General features: G+C 48.3%; 1 long non-coding RNA gene across 2 annotated transcripts; it reads right to left on the minus strand.

The window, feature by feature from the left end:
- Positions 1-421: 421 nt before the first annotated feature.
- LOC132667008 (uncharacterized) lies at positions 422-17774 on the minus strand. Of its 2 annotated transcripts, none has more exons than XR_013555400.2 (6): positions 17389-17774; positions 12953-13089; positions 11897-12020; positions 4066-4184; positions 2160-2234; positions 422-747 (listed from the first exon to the last, which is right to left on the minus strand). It is a non-coding gene; the product is annotated as an uncharacterized LOC132667008 (long non-coding RNA). The 2 variants fall into 2 exon arrangements; XR_009604937.3 differs by lacking the exon at positions 17389-17774 and adding an exon at positions 14269-14512 and having other exon boundaries at positions 2160-2325.
- Positions 17775-26268: the final 8494 nt, after the last annotated feature.

Consider the following 26268-nt stretch of genomic DNA (forward strand, 5'->3'; position numbering starts at 1 on the left):
GTTGAGCATCCGACTTCGGCTCAGGTCATGATCTGACGGTTCATGAGTTCGAGTCCTGCATCAGGATCTGTGCTGACAGCTCAGAGCCTGGAGCCCGCTTCGGATTCTGTGTCTCCCCCTCTCTCTGACCCTCCCCCTCTTACACTGTCTCTCTTTCTCTCTCTCTCTCAAAAACAAACATTAAAAAAATAAATTAAATTAATTAGTTAATTAGTTAATTAAAAAAAGAAAGAAACCCAAATAAGCTAAAAGATGAAAACAAAAGGTAAAAATAAAAATCACCTAATAATTCCAGCACCCCAACCACCGTTAAAGTTCTGGAATGTGTCCTGCTAGACTTTTTTTTTTTTTTTCCAAATACAAATATGTACTTAGGTTGGTTGGTTAGTTTCAATCATGCTGCGGAGATTCTCAGAACCTGTCCTTTTCACTCAGCTCTTTATTCGTGAGTCGGCTATCACAGTGTTTCCCAAACTGGTCCCACAGAACCCCAGAGCCATTTTGCTATTGAGAGCAGAGTCCTTCCCCACCTGTTTGGGATGTACTGACTTATGCCAACTGAAATGGGCTTCTTTCCTGGAGAATTTCTCAGAGTCTTTAATTTACTAATGTACATTGTGAATCATCAAGAGGAGACTGGCATTTCCTAAACATATTTCACTATGAAATCCCTTGAGGAATCTTCTTGAGGCTTGGGTCCGTGGAGCATCATACAGGAAATGCTGTTCTGCAACATTCTTTATAGGGCTGCGGAGAACACAACAGTTTATCTCAATATCCCTTCAATTTATCGCTATTCCAAATAATTCTGCGATGACCATCCTCATACTCCTCCTTTGTTATACAGAAACATTCCAAGCAGTAGGACTGTTGGCCACATGAAAGACCATGTTTGGGGCGCCTGGGTGGCCCAGTCGGTCGAGCGTCAACTCTTGCTTTCGGCTCGGGTCATGATCTCACAGTTCGTGGGTTTGAGCCCCACGCTGGGCTCTGCGCTACGTCAGCGGGGGAGCCTGACACAGCGCTGAGCCTGCTCAGAATTCTCTCTCTCTGCCCCTCCCCCACTCATTCTCTCCCTCCCTCTCTCTCTCCCTTTCTCAAAAAAAAAAAAAGAAAGAAAGAAAAAGAAAATCTAAGCCAAGATCGGGATCTCAGAAGAATGCCCAAAGACACAGGCACCTGGCAAAGGTGTGCCTTCTGTGTCAGCAGTTGATGCGTGGACTGCCTGATCGTCCTGACCGAGAGAAATGGTCCCCGCAGACCCAGCGTGAACACACTCCAGCGGGGGCGGCTGCTTTCTGCAACCTTCTATCAGCACCGGATCCTCCTGCTACCCAGTAAGTCTGCCTCCCACAGGGCCGATGGCTTGCTGGGAACTAACAGGTCCACTCTCCCTTACTCGCAGTATCAAAATCCCCAAACTGCTGAAATCTGTATGATAAAGCCATTTTTATCGTAAGTCGTTTTACTACAAAGCCTGACCTGACGTGAACTCATTTGGCAGCAAAACGAGCCTCCACTGATGTGAGGCCATTTACGGCTTCTCTTTCCACCACTTAGTGTGTGAATGTTGGCGGACTTTGCTCAGAACTGTTTATATGTTTACCAGGTACTGCCCCACACCCTGCTGGGGGTATTTTGTAACATACAGTGTTAAGGGAATCCATCATGGCACTTTTCTTTCTTTCTTTCTTTTTTTAAGTGTATTTATTTATTTTGAGAGAGACAGAGACGGCGCAGGGCTGGGGCGGGGGGGGGGGGTGGGGGGGGTGGGTGGTGAGTGGTGCAGACAGAGAGATTCCCAAACAGGCTCCGCACTACCAGCACAGGGCCTGATGTGGGGCTCGAACCCATGAAGCCGTGAGATCACAACCTGAGCTGAAACCAAGAGTCGGATGCTTAATCGATTGAGCCACCCAGGTGCCCCTCATGACACCTTTCTAAACCATGAAAAATTCTGAATTCTGAACTATCTGGCCCCAATGGTTTTAGGTAAAGGATTATAGATCTGTATTTACAAAATTTTCCCTAAAAAAGTGTCATCGGCTTACAAGTAAAAGGAGCCAGACACAGACACAGATAGGATACGATCCTGTTTCTATGAAGTTCAAGAACAGGCGGAGCAAACTGACAGTGGTAGAAATCAGAATATCAGTTACCTCTGGGGAGGAGAATAGACCAGGAGGGAGCACGAGGGAACCTTGCAGGGTGCTGGAAATGTCCTGTATCCTGATCTGGGTGGAGATCACACAGGTACATACATATGTAAAAATTCACCAAGCTGTACATTAAAGCGTACTGCACTTTGCTCTAAGTCGGTTACACCTCAAAACAAAAGTAAAAATAAAGATTATGGGAATCTGTTATCTCAAATTAAGCAATAAACGGCTCCCCATGGCACCCCATCCCACCCTATGATGTTTTTGAACTTCCCAACAAAACTTAAAGTCATCGTCACATATGTTTGGCTCATCTTTAATCCCAAGAAACAAGTTTAATGCAAAAGTCAAATTTAGTGAACAGGTAAAAAACTCTGATTTGCCCTCCAAAAGAACCCATCCCCAGAGTGCATCTGAGCTTTAAAAGTGCCGCAGGAAACCACTCGGGGCCTGGCTCCCTTGCCTGAGAGCTTCTCCACTCTCATCAGCCACTGGGAGGATGTTTCCCGGCCCTGCTGCCTCCAGCAACGGCTGCTGAAACAGCCAGCGGGTGGTGAGCGCGGACCCAGGCCTGGCATCCTACCCACAGTGCTGCAAGTCAGAACTTGCACCCGACCAACAATATCCCTTAATTGCATCTGATTAGCTGGAATTTGGAATTTGTATCTGAGAACTGAAGGGCACCGGGGACTCCTTGATTAAACAGGTCAGATAAGCATATATTGTTGAGAGGAGCGAGCTTCTTTCCCGAAGCTTGCTCGTTGCTCAACATCGGACAGCTCATGGCCTTGTCCTTTGACCCTCACTCCCATGACATGCCCACCTCCGCTTTCCCGCCCACTTCCTTTCTGTGCTCCACTGGGGGGAGGTCAGTGCTCCACTGGGGCCTGGCTTCTCTCTGCTACTCCACTCATGACTCAGCCCACATGTCAACCTTCCCATCTCCGGCCAGAGGGCACCGTTCTGATGGCCTCGGGCTGTCCTCGGCAGCCTCTGATCCTTTCAGGAACAAGTCAGGATATAAACAAACAAACTGACCCACTTGGGCTTTTCCCTAATCTTTCTAGAGCACGCTGTCCAAATCAAGAGCCTGTGCTGATGGAAACATTCTATATCTGCGTTCTCCAATTCGATAGCCACTAGCTACCTGTGGCTATTGAAACAGCACCCCGGTTATGGCTAAGTACAACTTAGGAACTGAAATATATTTTATATTATATTATATATATTATTATATATATATTATATATATAATATATTTCTGATGTTGCATTCAGTTGTATTTTATTTTTTATTTTTATTTTTTAAAGTTTATTTATTTATTTGAGAGCAGGGAAGGGGCAGAGAGAGAGAGGGAGAGAGAGAATCCTAAGCAGGCTCCACGTTGTCAGCACAGAGCCCGACTTGGAGCTCAGTCTCTCTCATGAACAGTGAGATCATGACCTGAGCCGAAACCAAGAGTCAGACACTTAACTGACTGCGCCACCCAGGCGCCCCTCTTCTTTTCTTCCTTTCTCTCTCTCTCTCTTTTTTATCCGTAGCTCCAAGCCCAAGGTGGGGCTTGCACTCACTACCTGGAGATCAAGAAGTACATGTTTTACTGACTGCACCAGCCAGGCCCCCCCACCTTTTTTTATTTAAAGAAACGTCACCAGGGGCGCCTGGGTGGCTCAGTCGGTTAAGCGTCCGACTTCGGCTCAGGTCACGATCTCACGGTTCGTGAGTTCGAGCCCCGAGTCAGGCTCTGTGCTGACGGCTCAGAGCCCGGAGCCTGCTTCGGATTCTGTGTCTCCCTCTCCCTCTCTGCCCCTCCCCCACTCACGCTCTGTCTCTGACTCTCTCAAAAATAAACATTAAAACATAAATAAATAAACAAACTTTTTAAATGCAGGGCCAAACCCATTACTTTCAATCCAAGGAATGCAGATCAAGCTGGAGGAAACTTAGCGGTGGTGCGCCATGGGGTTGGTTTTGACCGGCTCATCTCGGTGTTTGTATTAGACGCTCCAATAAAGATGTGTGGGTCTGCTAATCAAATACAGAGAGCGTGTTATGTTCTGAGAAGTCTGGCATACACATAACCAAGATTTAAACTATTGTGACAGGCAGGAGTGACACAGCTACAAAATTAGCTTCTCTTCATCAGACACCTCAACAGACCACACACGGTGCTAAGTGCCTTTCTGTATCATTTAATTGTCGCCCCTCCGTGAGATCAGAAATCGTGACCCCATTTACAGATGAGGAACGTGAGACTCAGAGGGGCTAAGGCACTTACCCACTCCGAGCTTCCATTCAAAAGAACCTGACCCCGGAGTTCATACCCTTTCCACCACGCTCTGCCGTCTCCTACTCGGTTCCGCCAACAAAATGAACACGAAAGGGGTAAGTGACCTTGATACGACGCATGGTAAAGCTAGAGGAGACCTGGTTCTAATGTTCATGATGTCAAAATCTTGGCATTGCTGCTGAACTTAGACAGCGGCAATATAACTCCTGAAAAAGCTCACATGACCTCGGGCTCTACCACAAAGCACAGTGACCACATTGAGGGAGCCAGCTACCCTTCTGTGCACCCCACCAGTCAGTGACATTGAGAAGGTGGGACCAGTTCCAAATAGCAGGCTTTTTAAACAGCTTTCTTGAGGTATCGTTGACATACAATAAACCGTGTGTGTTTAAAGTATACAATTTGAGGGGCGCCTGGCTGGCTCGGTCGGTAGAGCGTGTGACTCTTGATCTCAGGGTCATGAGTTCCAGCCCCACATTGGGTGTGGAGCCTACTTTTAAAATGATAAATAAATATAGGGGCGCCTGGGTGGCGCAGTCGGTTAAGCGACCAACTCTTGATGTCGGCTCGGGTCACGATCCCATGGTTCGTGGGTTCAAGCCCCATGTCGGGCTCTGCGCTGACAGCACAGGGCCTGCTTGGGATCCTCTCTCCCTGTCTCTCTCTCTGCCCCTCTCCCATCTCTCTCTCTCAAAATAAATAAATTTTAAAAATTAAAAAATAAAAATAATAAAGTATGCAATTTGATAAGTTTTGACATATGTATAAACCTGTACAAGCATCATCCCACAGAGCTTCCTTGTGCACTTTGTTTTTTGGTTTTCTGTTTTAATTTTTTTTTTTTTTGATGTTTATTCATTTTTTGAGTGAGAGACAGACAGACAGAGCTCGAGTGGGGCAGGGGCAGAGAGAGAGAGAGGGAGACACAGACTCCAAAGCAGGCTCCAGGCTCTGAGCTGTCAGCACAGAGCCCGATGCGGGGCTTGAACTCATGAACTTCGAGATCATGACCTGAGCCGAAGTCGGACGCTTAATGGACTGAGCCAGCCAGGAGCGCCTGGACAAATGCTTTAATTTATTCTGGGTAAATAGCTTGGGAGTTGAATGGCTAGCCTGTATGTTTCACTTTTTTAAAAACCTGCCAGTTCCTTTCCAAAGTACCTGTCCCATTTTATGTTTCCAGTGCAAACCCAGCTGGAGAGTTTCAGGTGCTCCCCATCCTTGCCAGTACTGGTAGGGCCTGTCTTTTAATTTGGGCCATTCTAATAAGTGTATAGGGGTCAGACATCACTTTTTTTTTTTTAATTTTTTTTTTAACGTTTATTTATTTTTGAGACAGAGAGAGACAGAGCATGAACAGGGGAGGGGCAGAGAGAGAGGGAGACACAGAATCTGAAACAGGCTCCAGGCTCCGAGCTGTCAGCACAGAGCCCGACGCGGGGCTCGAACTCACGGACCGTGAGATCATGACCTGAGCCGAAGTCGGACGCTTAACCGACCAAGCCACCCAGGCGCCCCCAGACATCACTTTTTAAAAGGGTAATATTACAGGGGCGCCTGGCTGGCTCAGTCGGTGGAGCATGAGACTTGATCCTGGGGTGGTAAGTTCGAGCCCCAAGGTGGATGTGGAGCTTACTTAAAAAAAGAGGGGCGGGGGGCAATATTACAAACCAAAAAATATATGGAAGAAAAAGTTGGAGGGGAAGGATCTGGACCCAGGACCCACAGGGAGCTGGGAGTATTTGGTTTGGAGACAGATGGGTATCTTAAGTATCTGTCAAAGGGACTAAATTTCTATGTTGTTTTAGAAGATGCACTAGAACCCGAGGGAAAAGTCACCAGCAAACAGACCCTGCTTCAGCTGAGAACCTTTTGATACAGGCTCTCAAAGGCAGAATGAGCGTTTGAGGAAGTGGGGTCTCTGCCCTTAGAAGGATCAGGCAGCAGTATTTGGAGAATTCCTCTCTCAGGGATGGTCAATTCAATACTGTTCATGTCGGCTGAGTACCTACTATGCACTGTGACGGGACGTGGCGAGAGGACACAAGAGCAGATGTTCTCATGCCTTTGCCTAAATACTATCATGTGATTAGGGTTCTGCCAAAGCTGTGGGCAAGGGGGATAGGAGGGAGAAGGAGGTGGAATTGCCCAGAGGGGGTGACCCTGGGTCTCCGAAGTCCTGTAGGAGGCTCCGAGAGAATACCTAAGTAGGGGGCCGCCTGGGTGGCTCAGTCGTTTAAGCATCTGACTTCGGCTCGGGTCATGATCTCAAGGTTCGTGAGCTCGAACCCCGTTTTGGAATAACATTCAGCTGAAATGCAATCTGGAGCATTCTTTCCATATGATACGGGAATGCTCTCCAAGAGCTATTGAGTGGAAAAAGCAAGGTCTAGACACTGTGTATGGCAAACTAGCAGCTGAATTTTTTAAAGGGGGTTTGGTGAGTTAAGAACACACACACAGGGTTCATTTGCATAATATCTTATACCTCTCGCCTAGTAACATAGGTTGCTTTTGAGACAGGAAGTGGCTGGGAGACAGGTGTGGGAAAGAAACTGTCTGACATACCTTTCTGCATCTTTAGAATCTTAACGGTGTAAGTGAATTGCCTATTAAAAATAAAATTAAAATTAAACTAAAAACGTTAAAGGCACCTGCCTATTTCAGCATGTTTTCCTGGAGTGCCTTCCTCAGCCTTTTCCTCTGCGTTCACTTCCCTCCATTGAGGCTTGTGGGCAAGTCTTCCTCTCCGAGGAGGCCGCCGTGGGGAGCTTATATTTCTTTCTGCCTCTCTCCCCAAGGAATGCATCATCAAGACCGATTTTTCTTAAACATTAATGTCTGTTAATGTAATCAGCTTGGTATCTTGTAAAAATTCAGACTCTGATTCAGTAGCCTACGATGGCCACTGAGAGTCTGCATTTCTTTTTTTTTTTCTTTTTCTTTTTTTTAGATGTTTTATTTTATTTTTGAAAGACAGAGCATAAGTGGGGGAGGGACAGAGAGAGAGGGGGACACGGAATCTGAAGCAGTCTCCATCCAGGCTCTGAGCTGTCAGCACAGAGCCCAATGTGGTGCTTGAACTCACAGACCGTCAGTTGATGACCCGAGCTGAAGTTGGACGCCCAACTGACTGAGTCACCCAGGCGCCTCCGAGAGTCTGCATTTCTAACCAGCTCCCGGGTGGAGCTAATGTTGCTGGTCTCAGACTACTCTCTGAGCAGGGAGGGTCTAGAGCTCTGTGTGTTCCATGCTGAGGCTCATGGCCAAAGCACTGAGAGGTCTCGAGAAGCTGTCCTGCTCTAGAGAAGAGGAAGGGATATGATGGTGGCGATTCTCATGAAGAGAGAGAGGCACGTCGATCCTCGGGCTGGTCTGAGCCCCTTAGTTAGCATTGCTGCCAGAGTAGGGACCACTGACCATCATCCCGGGTCTCCATTCCTACCCACCACTCTCTTGCCTGGAGCACAGACGCACTCCCATACTGCCTCCATTGAAGGGAGGCCCAGATAGCAGGTGCCTCAGAGGGAGCTGTAGGAGATGGCACCAACCAGAAAAATAAATGCCTTTCTTCTGCCTTCCTTCCTTCCTTCTTTCATAAACTCTACCTCCAACATGGGGCTCGAACTCACAAACCCCAAGATCAAGAGTCACATTCCTATTTCTGATGGACTAATGGTGGCTGCAGGCCACACCCTCTCTCATGCCCTCCCTGAAAATTCAGAAGCCAAATCAAACCTCCTACAGAAAATGAAACCAGACAGCATTCAGCACAGCCTTTCTCCCTGGGTGAAACGCAGATGTCTTGGATTCAGGTGTGGCGGGACCACCTGCTCTGGCAGAAAGTGGATTGCCCTCCAACAGAGGCCTCTTCACTTGCCCAGGATGAGAACTGACCCATGAACCTGGAAGCCAGGCTGCTGAACGCCCCCACCGCACCCCTTGCCCCAGGGGACAGGGTAGCTTCCTAGGCCACACACGTGGGTTTCCCTGATGAGGCAGTTTTCGGTATGACAAAACCCTGCTCTTGCCATTGCCAAAGAGGGAGGAGGATGGTGTAAGTTCTGGAGGGAAACCAACAGGCACATTCCCGCAGGGCAGACCCCACCCCTGACTGGAGCAGTGCCCCCCTCACCCCGGTGATCACTGGAGAAATGTCAGGGGAGGCACCCCCTCTCCCCATATCATCCCCACCCACCCGTGACCCTGCCTGAAATTGCACCATGCACGTTCATTCTTTTAGGATGAGAAACTGCATCTTTTAAAATACTCCCACCCACCAGAGAGGTAATACATTCAGCTGTTATCAGTCATCTACACCTTAATGTGAATTAGTTGATTAGTCCTGGAATGTTTCACCTGGAATGCGCCTGGTCCAATCCCTCTTTTTACAAGTGAGGGAAACCAAAGCCCAGAGTGGAGGTGACCCACTGAAGGTCAAGCAACAAGGTGGTGGCCAAGTCATGGCAGGGAAGGGGCGTAAGGGAAGGATTGTATAGAGGTGGCAGGGGAAGAGGAAAAACCCCAGGATCACCGAGAGGGGCAGAGGCATCGTCAAGGTTGTGCTTTATACACTAATTCAGAGCTGTGTCAACCTTTTCCCCCCACGAGAAGGTAGGAGGCGGAACCAGAAGCACGTCTCCACCCCACCCCACCCTTGAACATAAAACTTCTTTGAAGTTTCAGGTTTTATCTCAGAGTTCATTCAGATGCAACATTCTACTCTAAAGTATATTCTGGTTTGTTTTCACATAAAAATAATAGAATAAACCGGTCGTTGCCAGAGGAGAGGTTAGAGGGGAAGGGGATTAAAAGGTACAAACTTCCAGTTATAAAATAAATTAGAAAGATTTTTAAACGCAAAATATTCTTTCTTATTTTTTAATGTTTTATTTATTTTTGAGAGAAGGAAAAAGAATGAGCGGGGGAGGGGCAGAGACAGAGGGGGGCAGAGGATCCGAAGCAGACTCTGCATTGTCAGCACAGAGCCTGATGTGGGACTGGAACTCACCAACTGTGAAAGCATGACGGTCGGATGCTTTAACCGACTGAACCACCAGGGCGCCCCGAAATAGTCTTTAAATGGTGAGATTCAGGGACGCCTAGGTGGCTCAGTCAGTTGGGCGTCCGACTTTGGCTCAGGTCATAGTCTCATGGTTTGTGGGTTCGAGCCCTGTATTGGGCTCTGTCCTGACAGCTTAGAGCCTGGAGCCTGCTTCTGATTCTGTCTCTGCCTCTTTCTCTCTCTCTCTCAAAAATAAACATTAAAGACAAACAAACAAATAAATAGTGAGATTTAAAGGGCCCTAGGTGGCTCTGTCAGTTAAGCAACCAACTTCGCTCAAATCATACTGTCATGATTCCTGAGTTTAGGCCCTTCCTTGGGCTCTGAGGGCACAGAGTCCCCTTCAGATCCTTAGTCTCCCTCTCTCTACCCCTCCCCTATTCACTCTCTCTCTCTCAAAAATAAATAAACATTTTAAAAATAAGTAAATGAATGGTGAGATTCATTTAGTCAGATAGCATTTTCCACTTGCCAGGTAGGCTGAGATCAAAGTTTGTATTTCTGAGGAGGAAACTTGGCTGGCTGGGATGGGGTGAGGAGACTTCTCACTGCATGTCTCTTTGTACCTTTTTTTCTTTTTTTAAAGGAATCTCTACCCACAACGTGGGGCTTGAACTCACAACCCCGAGATCAAGAGTCACATGCACGCTCCACTGACTGAACCAGCCAGGCAACCCGCCCCTTTGCACCTTTTAAAATTATGTGCCGACTGCAAATATTACCTAGTCAAAAAAAATGAATAAAATTAAAACTTGAAAATGTGGGTGGGTGGGGTTGTGGGGAGACAGACCCTTTTGCTCGGATAGGAAAGAATGCAAACAGGAATATGTGCATGTTGGACAATCGTGGTATTAACCCACATGTTACAGGTGCACCCCTTTACCTAACAATGTCTGCTGTGGGGATCTAGGCCACACCTAGAAATGGCACACGGCTCTATCATCTGTGCTGACCCTTAGAGGCTGGCCTGAGCATCTAACTGTCTTTGAAGGCCTTGATGACTCTGAACAAAGATCAGGAGCTACATTGCCTCCTTTCCAGTCTGGCGACCTTTGCACATCACCTCTTAAAGAATCGCTCTGGGGTGCCTGGGTGGCTCAGTTGGTTAGGCGACCGGCTTCAGCTCAAGTCGTGATCTCACAGCTCGTGAGTTCAAGCCCTGCATTGGGCTCTGTGATGACAGCTCAGAGCCTGGAGCCTGCTTCGGATTCTGTGTCTCCCCCTCTCTCTACCCCTCCCCTGCTCATGCTCTGTGTCTCTCTGTCTCTCAATAATAAATAAACGTTAAAAAAAAAAAAAAGAATCGCTCAGTGCATAATAGTAAAATAACACCAGGGGTGCCTGGGTGGCTCAGTCGGTTAAGCGTCTGACTTCAGCTCAGGCCATGATCTCACGGTTCATGGGTTCAAGCCCCATGTTCTGACAGCTCAGAGCCTGGAGCCTGCTTTAGATTCTGTGTCTCGGGGCGCCTGGGTGGCTCAGTCGGTTAAGCAGCCGACTTCGGCTCGGGTCATGATCTCGCAGTCCGTGAGTTCAAGCCCCGCGTTGGGCTCTGTGCTGACAGCTCAGAGCCTGGAGCCTGCTTCCGATTCTGTGTCTCCCTCTCTCTGACCCTCCCCCGTTCATACTCTGTCCTCTCTCTGTCTCAAAAATAAATAAACGTTAAAAAAAAATTAAAAAAAAAATAGATTCTGTGTCTCCCTCTCTCTCTGCCCCTCCCCCTCCCCCCACTCACGCTCCATCTCTCTCAAAAATTAATAAATGTTTAAAAAATTCAGAAAAATAATAATAACAACAGCTGCTGCCTACAGAGTGGTTGATTTGTGCCTGGCTCTGTTATACACACAACTCTTCCTGTGTCACAGCCACTTCATGAACTAGCTGCTCTTCTCAGCCATGTGGTAGACGAGGACACTAGGGCATGTCAGTGCTAACCTTGCCCACGGCCAGGCTCCCTAACTCAGCAGTGGCAGAGAGAAGATTTCAACCAGATGCCCACGCATACGTAGCAGCTACCATTTATTAAGCACCTGCTGTGTGCTGAACCGCTGTGCTTAGTCACTTGGTGGTGTTTTTACGAGGTCATCTCATAGTCCCGTGTGAGTGCAAGAGGTGATGGGGGTGAGGGGCGTCACTGAGGGAACTGTCCCTGCCCTTAAGAAGCTGATAATGCATGTAAGAAGATGACCACAACAATCCTTCCACTTCTGCAAAGCCTCACGGCTTCCAAAGCCCTTTATCTATCTCATTTAATCTTCTTGACAATCCAGCCAAATAATTTTTGTGATCTCTGCTCCAGGGTGAGGAAACCAAAGCTCTCCAAGTCACATGGGATTGCCCCCAAATTCATCCAACCAGCCAGGGGAGGGGCTGGAACCTGACCTCAGGTCTCATGACTCCGTCTCTGCTGAGGGGGTATAACATGCTGCCTCCACAGCCCGGCTCAGTGGTTTCCAACCTGCTCTAACAGGAGGACTCCTTCCCCGCTTTGGAAATTGTTGCAAGCCTGCAAATGAATGGAGCTGTTATTTAGGGTTTTAGTCAACCAGGGAAATTCACAGTGGAAAAACGACCAGGGAAGCAGCACCGCCAAAGAGCAGCAGCACAGTTAGCTATACCCAGACATTACTTATACAGTCGGCAGACAGTATTTGGAGTACAAATAGACACAGAGACTTCTTGCAATAACCCTGCAGCCCACGAGCAGGCAGCCACTGGCTGAGACCCCACTGCCAGAGCAGTTCAGAGGAGGACACGTCTCCCAAGTCCATTTTCTCGATCAGAGCGAGGTGGGGGTGGGGTTGGGGGGAAGCACCAAAATTCAATGGGATTGGTGGAAAGTGGTGTGGGGGGAGCGCTGGGAGCAAAGGGGCGTGATAAGGGCCGCAGGTCAGTGGAGAGGCCAACAGGGCACGTGGGTGTTTGTGTATTTCTTTTGGAGGAAAAGGTTGATTCTGGATGCCCAAGAGCCACTACAGCAGTTGGGGTAAAGAAGCAAACCAAACATTAAAAAAAAAAAAAAAAATTGGTGGGTTCGAGCCCCGCGTCGGGCTCTATGCTGATAGGTTGGAGCCTGGAGCCTGCTTCCGATTCTGTGTCTCCCTCTCTCTCTGCCCCTCCCCTGCTCACGCTGTCTCTCTGCCTCTCTCTCAAGAATAAATAAACATTAAAAAAAATTTTTTTAAAGAAACAGACTAGAAATGGAGAGGATGGCCTAGAAGACAGATCATGCAAGAGGTTTGAACTTGCAATGAAATTACCTTTCGAGAAATAAAGAGAACATCCAAGGCTGTCGTAGTGGGTTCTCAGTTGCTACTGAGTGTGCCCTCCACCCTGCACCATCCCGATCCCCTGTGCACCCACATCCGAGCTGAACAGACAGGCGGCCCTCCGTGCCCTTGACTATGTAGACAGCCTCCATGCTTGATGATCCCTTACCTTTCCAGGATCTTCTCCATGCAGTACAATGCCACAGTGAAGCTCATTGACGTTAGAACCCAGAGGCCTGGGTGCAAGTCCCAGCTCTGCAGCAATCCCATACGACATTAAACTTCTCAGGGCTTCCGTTTCCTCACCTGTAAGACGAAAGTAACAATAGTACTTGCCCTGATGCTATTTCGAGGATGAGGCGCATGAGCATATGTTAAATACTGAGAACAGGGCGTCCTAGAATAAACGCTTGATATTATTCCTATGAAGAAGCCTTTTCCGGAGCTCCTGGGTGGCCCAGTTTGTTGAGTGTCTGACTCTTGATTTGGGCTCAGGTCATGATCTCACGGTTTGTGGGATTGAGCCCTGTGTCAGGCTTAGCAATGACAGTGTGGAGCCTGCTTGGGATTCTCTCTCCCTCTCCCTCTGCCCCTCCCCTGCTCATGCTCTCTGTCTCTCTCTCAAAATAAATAAACATTAAAAAAAAAACTTAAGTAAAAAAAGCGGTTTCTATTCCCAACTAACACTCCTCTCCCCTGCACACTTGGCCATCCAAGCTCTTCTGCCACTTTTTCCCCCCACTTATTTGCCTATTTATATTTGTTTCTTGATATTAAACAGTAAACACCTGGCACATCAGAGACATTTAGGAAGGAAGGAAGGAAGGAAGGAAGGAAGGAAGGAAGGAAACAAAGGAAGGAAGGAAGGAATGAAGGGAGGGAGGGAAGGAAGGAAGGAAGGAAGGAAGGAAGGAAAGGAGGGAAAGAGGAAGGAAGGAAGGAAGGAAGGAAGGAAGGAAGGAAGGAAGGAAAGAAAGGAAGGAAGGAAGGAAAGAGGGAAGGGAAGGAAGGAATGAAGGAAGGAAGGAAGAAGGAAGGAAAGGAGGGAAAGAGGAAGGAAGGAAGGAAGGAAAGGAGGGAAAGAGGAAGGAAGGAAGGAAGGAAGGGAAGAAAGGAAGGAAGGAAGGAAAGAAGGAAGGGGAGGGAAGGAAGGGAAGGAGGGAAGGAGGGAAGGAAGGAAGGGAAGGAAGGAAGGGAAGGAGGGAAAGAAGAAAGGGAGGGAGGGAAGGAAGAAAGTGAAGGAGAGAGGGAGGGAAGGAAGGAAGGAAGGAAGGAAGGAAGGAAGGAAGGAAGAAAAGAAGGGTGGGTGAGAGGGAAAGAGAGAGGAAAAGGGCCCTGACTGCAAAAACTTTAAAATTTCATTATGGAACAAGGCTGGCTCAGTCTGCAGAGCATGGATGGGACTCTTGATCTCAGGGTCGTGAGTTTAAGCCCCATGCTGGGCAGAGAGTTTGCTTAATAAAAGAAGTTTACTGTGGCAGTCACCAAAGTGAAAAGAAACCATAAAATCCTCATCTTCTGTAGGCGCATCTTAAAACCCTACTTCCCACCAAGCTTTGGGAGTTTGCAAACATCATGTAAGTTGCAATCCCAGCCTCCATGGAACTGACAATCTATGGCGGGTGATGGGACATGCCATGTGAAACATAGCTGTAGAACAAGGTTGTTGTACTTGCCAGCCAAGGGATAGTCAGTGCCACTGGAAGGCCAGAGCTGGGAGAGGGCAGAACAATATGGGGTGAGTCACAAGTGTGTGTGTCATCCTTGCTCAAGGTAAACTAGGACTGTTGGGTAACAACAGGAAAATGTCACAAAGCAGGATGAGCCAGTGCATGCCTCTGATTGGTGGGCACAGCCTTGGGTGTGGAGGAGGGAGAGAAATTCAAGGCTTGCTGGGGGTCAGGGCATGCGTGGTGAGACAGTGGGATAGAAGTCCAGAGCCAGAGCCCTTCCAGAGCTCTTACTGGCTTAGAACCTCCATTTTTTTTTATCTTCCCTGTGTTGGGAACTCTTCTAGATGCTGGTTTCTGATAACTTTTTTTATTACTATGCAAGTAACATGCGTTCATAGAAGAAATAAGGAGCAAGAGGAGGAGGGAGAAGGAAAAGAAAATCCAGAGAAAAGAGAAAAAATAACCTAAAGTCCCACCGCCCCAAATCACTCCATATTTTGGTGCCTGCCCACCCACCCTTTATCCTCTCTTCCACCCACCCTTCAACCTACCCATCCATCCACCTATTCATTCATCCATCCATCTGTGTCAGAGTTCTTAGTTGCAAATGACAGAATCCACTCTAACTGAAAAGGAACTTATCTCTTTTTTTGTGATGATTTGGTTTTTCAGTTTATTCATTTTTATTTTTTTAATTATTTAAAAAAAAATTTTTTTTTAACGTTTATTTATTTTGAGACGGAGAGAGACAGAGCATGAACAGGGGAGGGGCAGAGAGAGAGACACAGAATCTGAAACAGGCTCCAGGCTCTGAGCTGTCAGCACAGAGCCCGACGCGGGGCTCGAACTCACGGACCATGAGATCATGACCTGAGCCGAAGTCGGACGCCTAACCGACCGAGCCACCCAGGCGCCCCTTAATTATTTTTTCTAATTTTTATTTTTGAGAGAGAGAGAGAGAGAGAGAGACAGAGTGTGAGCGGGGGAGGGGCAGAGAGAGAGGGAGACACAGAATCTGAAACAGGCTCCAGGCTCTGAGCTGTCAGCACGGAGCCTGATGTGGGGCTTGAACTCACAAACCTTGAGATCATGGCCTGGGTTGAAGTCGGACATTTAACCGAATGAGCCACCCAGGTGCTGCTTTTATGGTTTTTTTTGTTTTTTTGTTTTTTTTAATGCTTATTATTTTTGAGAGAGAGAGAGAGACAGAGAGCAAGCAGGGGAAGGGCAGAGAGAGGGAGACACAGAATCAGAAGCAGGCTCCAGGCTCTGAGCTGTCAGCACAGAGCCCGACGCGGGGCTCCAACTCACAGACCACGAGATCATGACCTGAGCTGAAGTTGGCCGCTTAACCGACTGAGCCACCCAGGAGCCCCTTTTTCAGTTTTTAAGAAAGAAAGCTAAGTGGCATGGGGGTTGAGGGAGAGGCAGAGTCAGACGCAGAGAGAGAATCCCAAGCAGGCTTTGCCCTGTCAACAGAGTCTGACAGTGGGGCTTGATCTCAAGGACTGTGAGATTATGACCTGAGCTGAGATCAAGAGTCGGACGCTTAGCGGACTGAGCCACCCAGGTGCCCCTAACAGAAAAGGAACTTATTAAAAAACATTCAGTAGCTCACAGAATCCAAAAGGGAAGACAGGCACAGAGGCTCAGAATTCAGGGATGATGCCCAAACCACCTCAGGGTACTTTTCTAGCCAAACCACCAAGGCAGCTATCAGCATAAATTCTGCAACTTGCCTGAACTCACCCCCTTCAACAATGGTGGGAATTGGATCTCAGACCATCCCTCCTGTTGCTCTGAAGGCCAGATGCCTCCTCTAACCAGCTTCCCCAGGACACCTGCTTCCTGTTGCCCTCTTCCAAATCAAAAACCTCATGTGCATGCATCTGATTGGTGGAACCTAGGTCACATGCCTACGCCTTAGTTGCAAAGGAGTCTGGGAAAGTAAATTTCTGGCCTCCAGAGAAGTGAGATTTATGATCTAGGGAAAACCCACAAACACAAGAAAGTTAATCAAAAGATACATACTGATGACTTTAATGCAGGGCAAATGTCGCCTGCACTATGCATTATTTTTCTCCTTACAAATATAGAATGATATCAATTTAATTGTTCTCTGAATCTCCAGTGCCTGGCACACAGTAGGCACTCAATGCAGAAGGAAAGGAGAAAGAGAAGGGAGAGATTACACGTTTACATGCTGCCTTACTAAACAAGATTGAACGAAGACTTCAAGTTTATAGAGTCCATACAACTCCCAAGGCTGTCCGTGGATTACGAAGGAAGGTCTCTCGCCCAGCACGTTAGTACAAAGCTGCCCCCAGCCGTCAGGCTCGTGCTCTGGCCATGGCGTGCAGCATCTAGACCCCAGGGAATGCTGTATCCTGAGGAGTCACTTTCTCTGTAGCCCACCTGTTGGCTTAATGTCACTCAGGCTGACACTGAATCTTCTCCCGTCCCCAATCCCAGAGTTTCATGAGGTTTTAAGTAGTCTCTGAGGGCCACTCTAAAACAGTTGCTGCAAAGGCAACATTAGAGGCCTCCCAGGGTGATAAACATCACTGGCACCACTTTCAAGCAGATCTGTTCAAATCAGTCGTGTTCTTCATGGTCAAGGTGTGCCATCACAGAATTATATGGGTCCTGCCTTTTAGAAGTTTATACTGTAATTGTTAAGAGGCAAGATACATGCACTTAAATGACAAGCTCTCTTGCTGCCAAATAAGGTAGGAAAACGTCCCTGCTCCCAGGGCCTGGGGGGATGGCCAGGCCCCACAGGCTGAGTGAGAGGAGCCTGCTGAGAAGGGGAAGGGCTGGGGGAGGTAGTGGCCAGGACACCGGCTTGGGAATCACAGCAAACCTGCATTCTTCCCTAACCCCCTCAAAGCAGGTCAGACCCTGTATCTTCAATTGCTGTCGCATCGCGTACCCCTCTTTATGGCTGAATTTCTTTGCGGGGTTATCTGGTTGTTGTCTGCCCCCTCCCCTCCACCCCTAGCTGGCTGTGGTGCCCTGAGGGAGGTTCCGGGTGGGCAGAGGCTGGTGAGGACCAAATCAGGGCGAGGCTGCAGGGAGGGTGAGGCTGAGACCCATCACAAAGACAGTCTGAAGCCTCCCCCTCACACTCCTTTCCCCCAGGGAGGAGCAGCTGATGTGTTTCTGGAGTGTTCCAATCCAATTAGTGCCCTCCCTTGCTCCAAGGAGGGGCCCAAGCCACCACTCCCCTCCCTGAGGTGGAGACGGGGTGGGGAGGGGGTGCTGAGGAGGTCTGAACACCCTGACCCAGCTCCTCCTGGCAGCGCGGCTGGCTCGCCGCTGCTGAGAGGCTGCTATGACAGCGCCCGTTTCTAGGCGACTGTTCTGGGGAATGGTCTGTTTTGGCAACCGGAGGGCCCCTGGGTAAAGGGGGCCCGCAGGCCGCGGCGCATTTGCATAGCAACGTCCTCCCCTCCCGGAGCCGCGCGCTGCTCTGCGGGCCGCTCAGCGGGGCGGGAGGCTCCCGCTCCGGCTCCGGCTCCGGCTCCGGCTCCGGCTCCGGCTCCGGCTCCGGCTCCGGCCCCGGCCCCTGCCCTCGGCCCGGCGCGGCCCGGCCCGGCCCGGCTCGGCCCGGCCCCAGGCCCGCCCTGTGCTGTCACCGCCACACGGCCCCCTCTCACTTCCCGGGGAGGTGGAGGCCGCTTGCTGAGCTGGGGCATTTCCGGAAAGGCTGGTGCCCTAGGGAAGTGGGGAAATGATGCTTGGGGACAAAACACAGACATGGGGGCGGGGGAGGGGGGATGGAATATAATCTTTTACACACCGGAGTCAAAGTCACAGGGCTTGGCAGCATCAAAACGCATCCTGGGTAACAGGGTTGCCTCACAAAATGTTTCTGTAGGTGAACCCTCCACTGAGCCCTAGGAGGTGCTCAGATAATGTCTTTCGGGTCATTAAATTGCAAGTGTATATGTGAAGTTGGAAACGGGTGGGCCTGGAAAAAAATATTTCTTATCTAGAAAAATCAGGGGGTGATATTCTTAGGAAATATTTTCAAATACTTGCAGGAGGGACTTGGTGACATAGTATTGTCCATGTAATTTCCGAAGAAACCGAAAGGGAAAATAAGTAACTCCCGGAGGCCCCCCTCTGTCCTGCACACGCCCACCCCACCGCAACTACATCTGCCATCTTGAGTCCGTGATGCCAGCTGAGATACCAGGCTCTGAACACGCGGACATTAACCGCCCAAGGACACATGCCCTGGGCTGGAACCCGAGAAGGGGGTTGGGCAGGGGCAGGTCACCTCAGCTGAGCGATCACATTCCCTGGCAGCTGTCCAAGGGGCAGCTCTGGCTGCACCTGTTTGTGGGGAGATTTGCTTTTATCAGTATTGACACAGCAGCAGGGCCAGGGAATAGCATAGTAATAAATAAATGAGAGAGGGAGAGAGGAAAAAAAAAAAAAAAAGGCAGGAGCCACCGAGGCGAGGCAAAAATGCTGAGGTCTTTTTTTGCTTGTTGTATGTCAGCGCGTTCCATCCAGTTTCCCCACCCCTGAAATCTCCGAGGATCACGGAACAGCCTTGGCATGGGAGCCCTGGGTCTTAAAGAGATAAAATTGCAGCTCAGAAGCACCTTAAGATCCTTTTGTGCCAGGATCCCTAACCAACAGATCTCAAGGTTACTGGGTATCCTCACCAGCCACTTAACTGTGTCAGGAAGGTCAGCAGGAAGGGAGTTCCTTCCTCCCTCTGCCAAGTTCCAGCATCAGGGAGACAGCATGATTAAAATGTAGGTTTTGGAGTTAGGCAAACCTAGGATCAAAAACCTGGTTCTGTCTAGCTGTGTGATCTGGGGTATGCTAACTAAACCAGTCCGCGCCTCGGGTCCTCCCCAGAAATGGAAAAACAAAACCAACTATTGTTGCGAGGATGTTAAACGATGATATAAGCAAAGGCGTAGAATAATTCCTCGGTATATACAGTTCACTTCGTTGCTGTTATAATGTATCAACTTCCCATCAAGTTTTTTTTCAAAAATATTCTTCCCCCAACCCCACACAAAAAAATTTTTTTAATAATAATAAAGAAAAGAAAAAGGTAGGGGGAATCAGAACTGTTCCAGAAATGGCAGGGGAATGAAAGAGACTGAAACAGTCTTTATCTTCCAAACGGGGGCCAAACATGACCTCTTAGTTTCTCAGCCTTGCTTTCCAGTCTTCAGGGGCTGCAAACCACCTCACGTCCAATCTAGTCTGATACAGTGCAGTAAGTGGATTGCAAACAAACCTGGTCATCGGAAGATACCCTGACCAAGCCCAAGCAATAAACCGCGTTTGTAAAAATTACTTGCAGTGAGTCATTACCACGTTTAAGACACGGAGGTAGTTTCTGCAGAGGGCAGGCTAGCATAGCAGCGAAGAAGGTAGACTGAGCTGTCGGACCACCGGACTCTAACCCCAGCCTTGGCATCTGCTACTCGTGTGCCTGTGACAGCTTATTTAACTTTCATAAGTCTTGCTTTCCTTATCTGTAAAATGGGCATAATAATGCCCCATAAGCTCGTTGTGAGGACTGAATGCATGAAAAGCATGTAGCGAATGCATGACACAGAGAAAGTGCTTAATCTTGTCAGCACTTGTAGTCATTGCTGTTTGATGAATGAGGCCAGGGACTGTGTCATATATTCATCCCTGTATCCCCAGATCCTCAAACAAAGGCTGGCATTTAGTAGAGTACAGTAATGTTTGACGAAAGCATGAATGCAAGGCCCCTGCCCTCAAGAAGTTAAATCTACCCAGGAAATAGAACACATAAACTACCTACGGCACTCAGGCGCTGGAGACAGCACAGGGTTAAAAGCCATTCTGCCAGTCCCGAAGCCCCAGAGGCAGACAGTCCCTTGGATCCCTGTTTCATCTATCCAGGATGCTTTCAAGAGAGGAAAACAGGAAGTATCCCTGATAGCCCAGCTTGCTCTGTTTTTTTTTTTTTTTTTTTTTTTAAATGATGGAGGGTGGGGGTGGGGGTGGGGGAGAATGGTCCTCTGGGTCACATTTTGCCAGTAAATCAGCCTCCTTCCCTTGAAATGCTGGGGCTTCCAGAGGGGCAGATAAATAGCTTCTTGCTCAATGCACAGAGAAAGATGTGGTCCAGAAATGACAAAGCTGACAGGTTGGGGTTCCTTAGTGGACTGCAGGTGTTTCTAGAGCTCGTCCTTTGCATTCATTCCCTCTCTTCCTCATGTGGACTAAGTGCCTGGCCTTAGTGTGGGGGAGGGAGGCCCTAGGGTTACAGCTCAGTGCCTAATGTCCAGGATATAAACAGTCCAAAACAAAGGGCAGTGAACTCAGAGAAGATGGGCTGAACTCAGAAGAGTGAGAGCGCTCTAAAGGAGAGAAACAGCATTATGAGAAACAGTCGTAGCAAAGAAAAACAGAAGGGGGCACTTAGATGGCTCAGTTAAGGGTCTGACCTTGGTTCAGTTCATGATCTCGCGGTTCATATATTCGAGCCCCACATCGGGATCTCTGCTGTCAGCCTGTCAGTGCGGAGCCTGCTTCAGATCCGCTCTCTGCCCCTCCCCCTCTTGTGTTCTCCCCAAAATAAATACATACTAAAAAAAGAAAAGAAAAGAAAAAGAGGAAAACAAAAGAAAAAACATGGAGAATAAGTGTTTAGGAAAAACAAAAGAGAGCTTTTTTTTTTTTTTTTTTTTTTTTTTTAAGTTTATATCTTTAGTAATCTCTGCACCCAACATGGGTCTCGGACTCATGATCCCGAGATCAAGAGTCGCAAGCTCTACCGACCGAGCCAGCCAGGTGTCCCAAAAGAAAGCTTCTAAGAATTTGCAGCCAGGGTAATAGAATAAGTGGACACAGAGTACATGCAGAAGACCATCACCTCTAGGGACCCACAGGATGGCAGGAGTGGACAGAAGCTGGAAGGAGAAAAATAGCTTAAGATAGCAGACCTGACTCTGACCTAGCCAGAGTAAAGAGAGCGTGTGCTAACCCCTCAGTGTGCTAAGCTCACACTGATGTTTAATTTAATTGTTTAATAAGTTCAGTTATCCATTTGACCGTGATGGACAGGAGAGAACTTTCTAGAAAGGTGTAAATATTCTATATTGTGAAAGAGATATAGTTTACATGGGCAAATCTATTTGTCAGTATTACACGGTTAAGATTTCTGCGTTTGGGGCTCAGTAGTTTTTTTTTTTTTAATTTTTTTTTTTTTTTAACGTTTATTTATTTTTGAGACAGAGAGAGACAGAGCATGAACAGGGGAGGAGCAGAGAGAGAGGGAGACACAGAATCTGAAACAGGCTCCAGGCTCCGAGCTGTCAGCACAGAGCCCGATGTGGGGCTCGAACTCACGGACCGTGAGATCATGACCTGAGCCGAAGTCAGCCGCTTAACCGACTGAGCCACCCAGGCGCCCCTGGGGCTCAGTAGTTTAAACGTCTGATTCTTTATTTCAGCTCAGGTCATGATCTCACAATTGGTGAGATCGAGCCCCAAATCCGGCTCCGCACTGATAGTGTGGAGCCTGGTTGGGATTCTCTCTCTTCCTCTCTCTCTGCCCTTCCTCTACTTGCACTCTCTTCCTCTCTCTCTCTCTCTCAAAAATAAATAAGCTTTAAAAAACAAACAAACAAACAAACAAGAGGGTGGCTAAGTTAAGTGTCCAACTTCCGGCTCAGGTCATGATCTCACAGTTCATAGGTTTGAGCACCTCATCAGGCTCTGTGTTGATAGCACGGAGCCTGGAGCCTGCTTCTAGTTCTGGGTTTCCCTCTGTCTCTGCTCCTCCCCCGCTCACACCCTGTCTCTCTCTCTCAAAAATAAAAACAAATTTAAAAAAATTTTTTTAAATATTTCTGTTTCAATGTTTGTAAATTTCACTTACAACAAGAGCTATACAAACTAGCTATGCAACTATACAAAATAACCAAGTGGGAGGGGCTGGAGGTACAGAAGAAACAAGAAAGAATGTAAATGATAGGTAAAGCATAAGTGGGAGTTTTGTTGACATTAAATTTGGTTTGAAATTTTTCATAATAAAAAAGTTTTTTGGGGGGGTGTCTGGGTGGCTCAATCAGTTCAGTGTAGGATTTCGGCTCAGGTCATGATCTCTTGGTTGGTGGGTTCAAGCCCCACATTGGGCTTTGTGCTGGCATTGCAGAGCCTGCTTGGGATTCTCTCTCCCTCTCTCTGACCTCCCCCATGCTCTCTTTCTTTTAAAAATAAATAAGTTATCTTTAAAAAAAGGTTTATTTTATTTTATTTTATTTTATTTTATTTTACTATTTATTTTTGATAGAGAGACAGAGCACATGAGCAGGGGATAGGCAGAAAAAGAGGGAAACACAGAATCTGAAGCAGGCTCCAGGATCTGAGCTGTCAGCACAGAGCCTGATGCAGGGCTTGAACTCATAAACTGGGAGATCATGACCTGAGCAGAAGTCAGTCGTTTAACCAACTGAGCCATCCAGGCGCCCCAAAAGAGGTTGTTGGTTTTTTTTTGTTTTTTTTTTTTTTGTTTTTTTTTTTTAGTTGCCTGTAATGTTTTACTGTTGTCCTTAAGCAAGTCCCTTTTGGACTATCAGGAAGGCAGCGGAGACATTATCTAATCCAGTCATCCCGTTTTAGGTGAGGAAATTGAGGTGCACCTTGATTTGTCCAAGGTGTTCTCAGATATCAAGCAGCAGAGCTAATGATGGAATATCAGGAGGGAGCAGCACCCTTTTGACCTTTTCAACTGTCACCCACTTGTAGGGAGTCTGCTGGAATTCATCCCTTACCCGGGTTTGCCTCTCCAACCCCCCCAGGCCCAAGGATGTGCAGGGAGGTTGCGTGGGCTGGAAGGCGTCTGTTAGCTGCAAGCCAATTGCTCTGCTCTGGGTTGTTTTCAGTCTGAAAGGTAATCCTGAGCTTGCAGAGATTCAGTGAGGTCCCTTAGCTGCCACTTCCAAAGGCAAAAAAGGAAACCCAGACAATTAACGATTTCCAGTAACCAAGAGTTGAAACTCCAAGGGGGCCGGAGTCCCAGCACTGCGGCCATCAGAGGCATTGCCTTAGGGCAGTCGCCTCTCTTGCCTTGGTTTTCCCTCATTTGTAAGAAGAGAGTGAAGAAGACTTTTGGGTTCTATGACCTTACGGGGTTGTCAGGAAAATCTCAAGAGGTGTGGCTAGGAAAGCACTATGAAAAGTAAAAAGCAGTAACACAGGGTAGCATTATCACAGAGAGAGGGCAGGGTGGGTGAGGAAAGGTAGCAAAGCAGGAAAGCTTCTGCAGGATTCTTTTTTTTTTTTTTTAATGTTTATTTATTTATTTTGAGAGAGAAAGGGATAGAGAGCGAGGAGGAGAGGGGTAGAGAATCCCAAGCAGGCTCCGCAATGTCAGCTCAGAGCCCGACACGGGGCTCAAACTCACGAACTGTGAGATCATGACCTGAGCCGAAACCAAGAGTCAGATGCGTAACTAAGCCACCCAGGTGCCCCTGCAGAATTCTTAAACAAGTCTTTTGGGTTGTGCCTTAAGGAAAAGGCTTTCTGAGGCGGGGAGGGGATGTAACATGTATGGATGTCTTGCACCAGGACAGATATGTTTTGCCTTCTCTATGATATCTCATTTACTCCTCAAAACACCTTCTGGGGATTCGGGTACTATTATTTCGCTCATTTTACAGATGAGGAAAGAGGCACAGAGACCCTTAACCAACCTGTCCAAGGCCAGACAGCTGGTATGGGCAGAGCCAGGACCCAAAGCCAGGCGGTCCTGGGAGTCACAGGCAGGAAGGCCACACCCTCATCTGAGCACCAAGTGGCCGTGGAGGCTCCCGGTCACCTGGGCATCCGACTCACCGTCAGGAGACCCAGCCTGAGTTCCAGCTCAGCTGCTTCTTAGTCCCGTGACCTGGGCTGAGTCACAGGGCCCCTCGGACCCTCAGTGTCTCCAGCTGTACCACGGTGATAATAAACCCTGCTCCGCCTCCCTCACGAGAAGGAGGTGAGGATTCCATGAAATCACTGATACCGGCAAGTGTTTTGAAACAGCTGCAAAGGGCGACAGAAATGAAGACATCAGGATGATTTTGTCAGAGACGCATTCCTGGGTTATCACACGGTGACATTCCAGCTCTTCAAATCCCCGGCCCACCCTCAGCACCCGACTGGGGGGTCAGATCCTGGGCCTGCACACACGTCGTCAAATACTGTCCTGGTGGAAAGGGGGAAGAGAGGCGTCACAAACTGTCCCAGCTTAAGTATTCCCCAAACAATCAGCACAGCACTGGCTTCAGGTTCTAGCCGAGGCCCGAATTTCAGCGAGGGCCCCCTTTTCCTGTTTGTCGTAAAACAAACGGGCTTTCTGCTACTTGGGCAGCATTTAACTGGCCATCGGCCCTGGAGATAAGTGGATCGCACTCAACAAGCTCACATGGGAGAAATTCGTACCCAAGAGCAGTTTCTAATTTATATTTTTGAATCCATAGTGAGGGAACTACCTTTATAGTGACTAGAGACACAGACTCCCCATAAACTGCATGCTTCCTTCTGTCCAGGCCTGAAATAACTGAGAAACAAGAGACCAAAATTAGTCAAATGAGCAAATAGCTTCTTCTTGTAAGACTGTAAAACTTTGGGGGCGCCTGGATGGCTTAGTCGGTTAAGCGTCTGACTTCGGCTCAGGTCATGATCCCGTGGTTCGTGAGTTTGAGCCCCGCATCGGGCTCCGTGCTGACAGCTCAGAGCCTGGAGCCTGCTTTGGATCCTCTGTCTCCCTCTCTCTGCCCCTCCCCCACTCACTCGCTCTCTCTCAAAAGTAAATATTAAAAAAAAAAAGACCGTAAAAATTTGAGGACAGGACCTCTTTCAGTTTACCTGTTTTGTATATCCCTCCACTCCCCTGCCCTGCATACCTGACACAGGACGTCACACAAAAGCACGGAGAATGTTTGAGAGAGAATGCAGGGGTTTTTGCAAGCTTCCTGGAGGTCAAGGCAAAGCTGTGTGTGTGTGTGTGTGTGGCTCTTCCCCACGGTTTGTGCCTCTCTGTGACACCCCCCTCCCCCCACCCCAGACACTCACTGCCCACCCACTTCAACTCTAAGCTTAGAGGGACCATGTTTCCAAACTTCAAATCAGGAAAACCAGGCCTGACAGTATTCGAAACCAGGAATTTAGGTTCCAGAAGGATTTGTGCCCTTCGGTCTGTACTTGGGTTTATAATATCCTCCTTCTGCATTTTGCTCAACCCAGTTTGCCCGTTTACAGCTTTCCTTACGGTGATGACATTGATTCCTAAATACCCCTAGGTATTTAGGAAACTCACCAAAACTCACCGGCAGACCTTCAAGTTAACTCTCCTGATTTGGTGGTTCTATTCTGAAGCTTGCCCATGTCTCCATTTCCCTGTTCTGCTGTCCTTTCTGGAGTCCGCTAGACTAGGAGCACAGGAGGGGTGGATAGCTGAGTAAGGTCAGGATTGTCCCCAAGGGGAGAGCCCTCGGGTGCTGGGCAGGGCAGGGGAAACCTGGATTCTAACTGCAGATCTGCTTCTCATCAATGGTGTGTGGATGGCACAGGCCCAAGTGAGTGACATCTTGCGACTCAAGCGCTCCGTGAGTCGCAGAATGTGAGAATTTACCCGCATACTCTGCTTCTCCTGCAGTTTGGGGATAAACTGTCTGGCTCCTATCTAAGGCAGACACCTTCACTGGCCTCTAGATCCCATCCCCTCCCTCCAGCAAAGCTCTCTCCTCTCTCCTGTATCATCTGTATTTCCCTGTTTGCTAAATCATTCACCACAGCATATAAATGTATTTAA

This window comes from Panthera onca, chromosome B2, assembly GCF_046562875.1.
Source record: "Panthera onca isolate mPanOnc1 chromosome B2, mPanOnc1 haplotype 2, whole genome shotgun sequence".
Lineage (NCBI taxonomy): Eukaryota > Metazoa > Chordata > Mammalia > Carnivora > Felidae > Panthera > Panthera onca.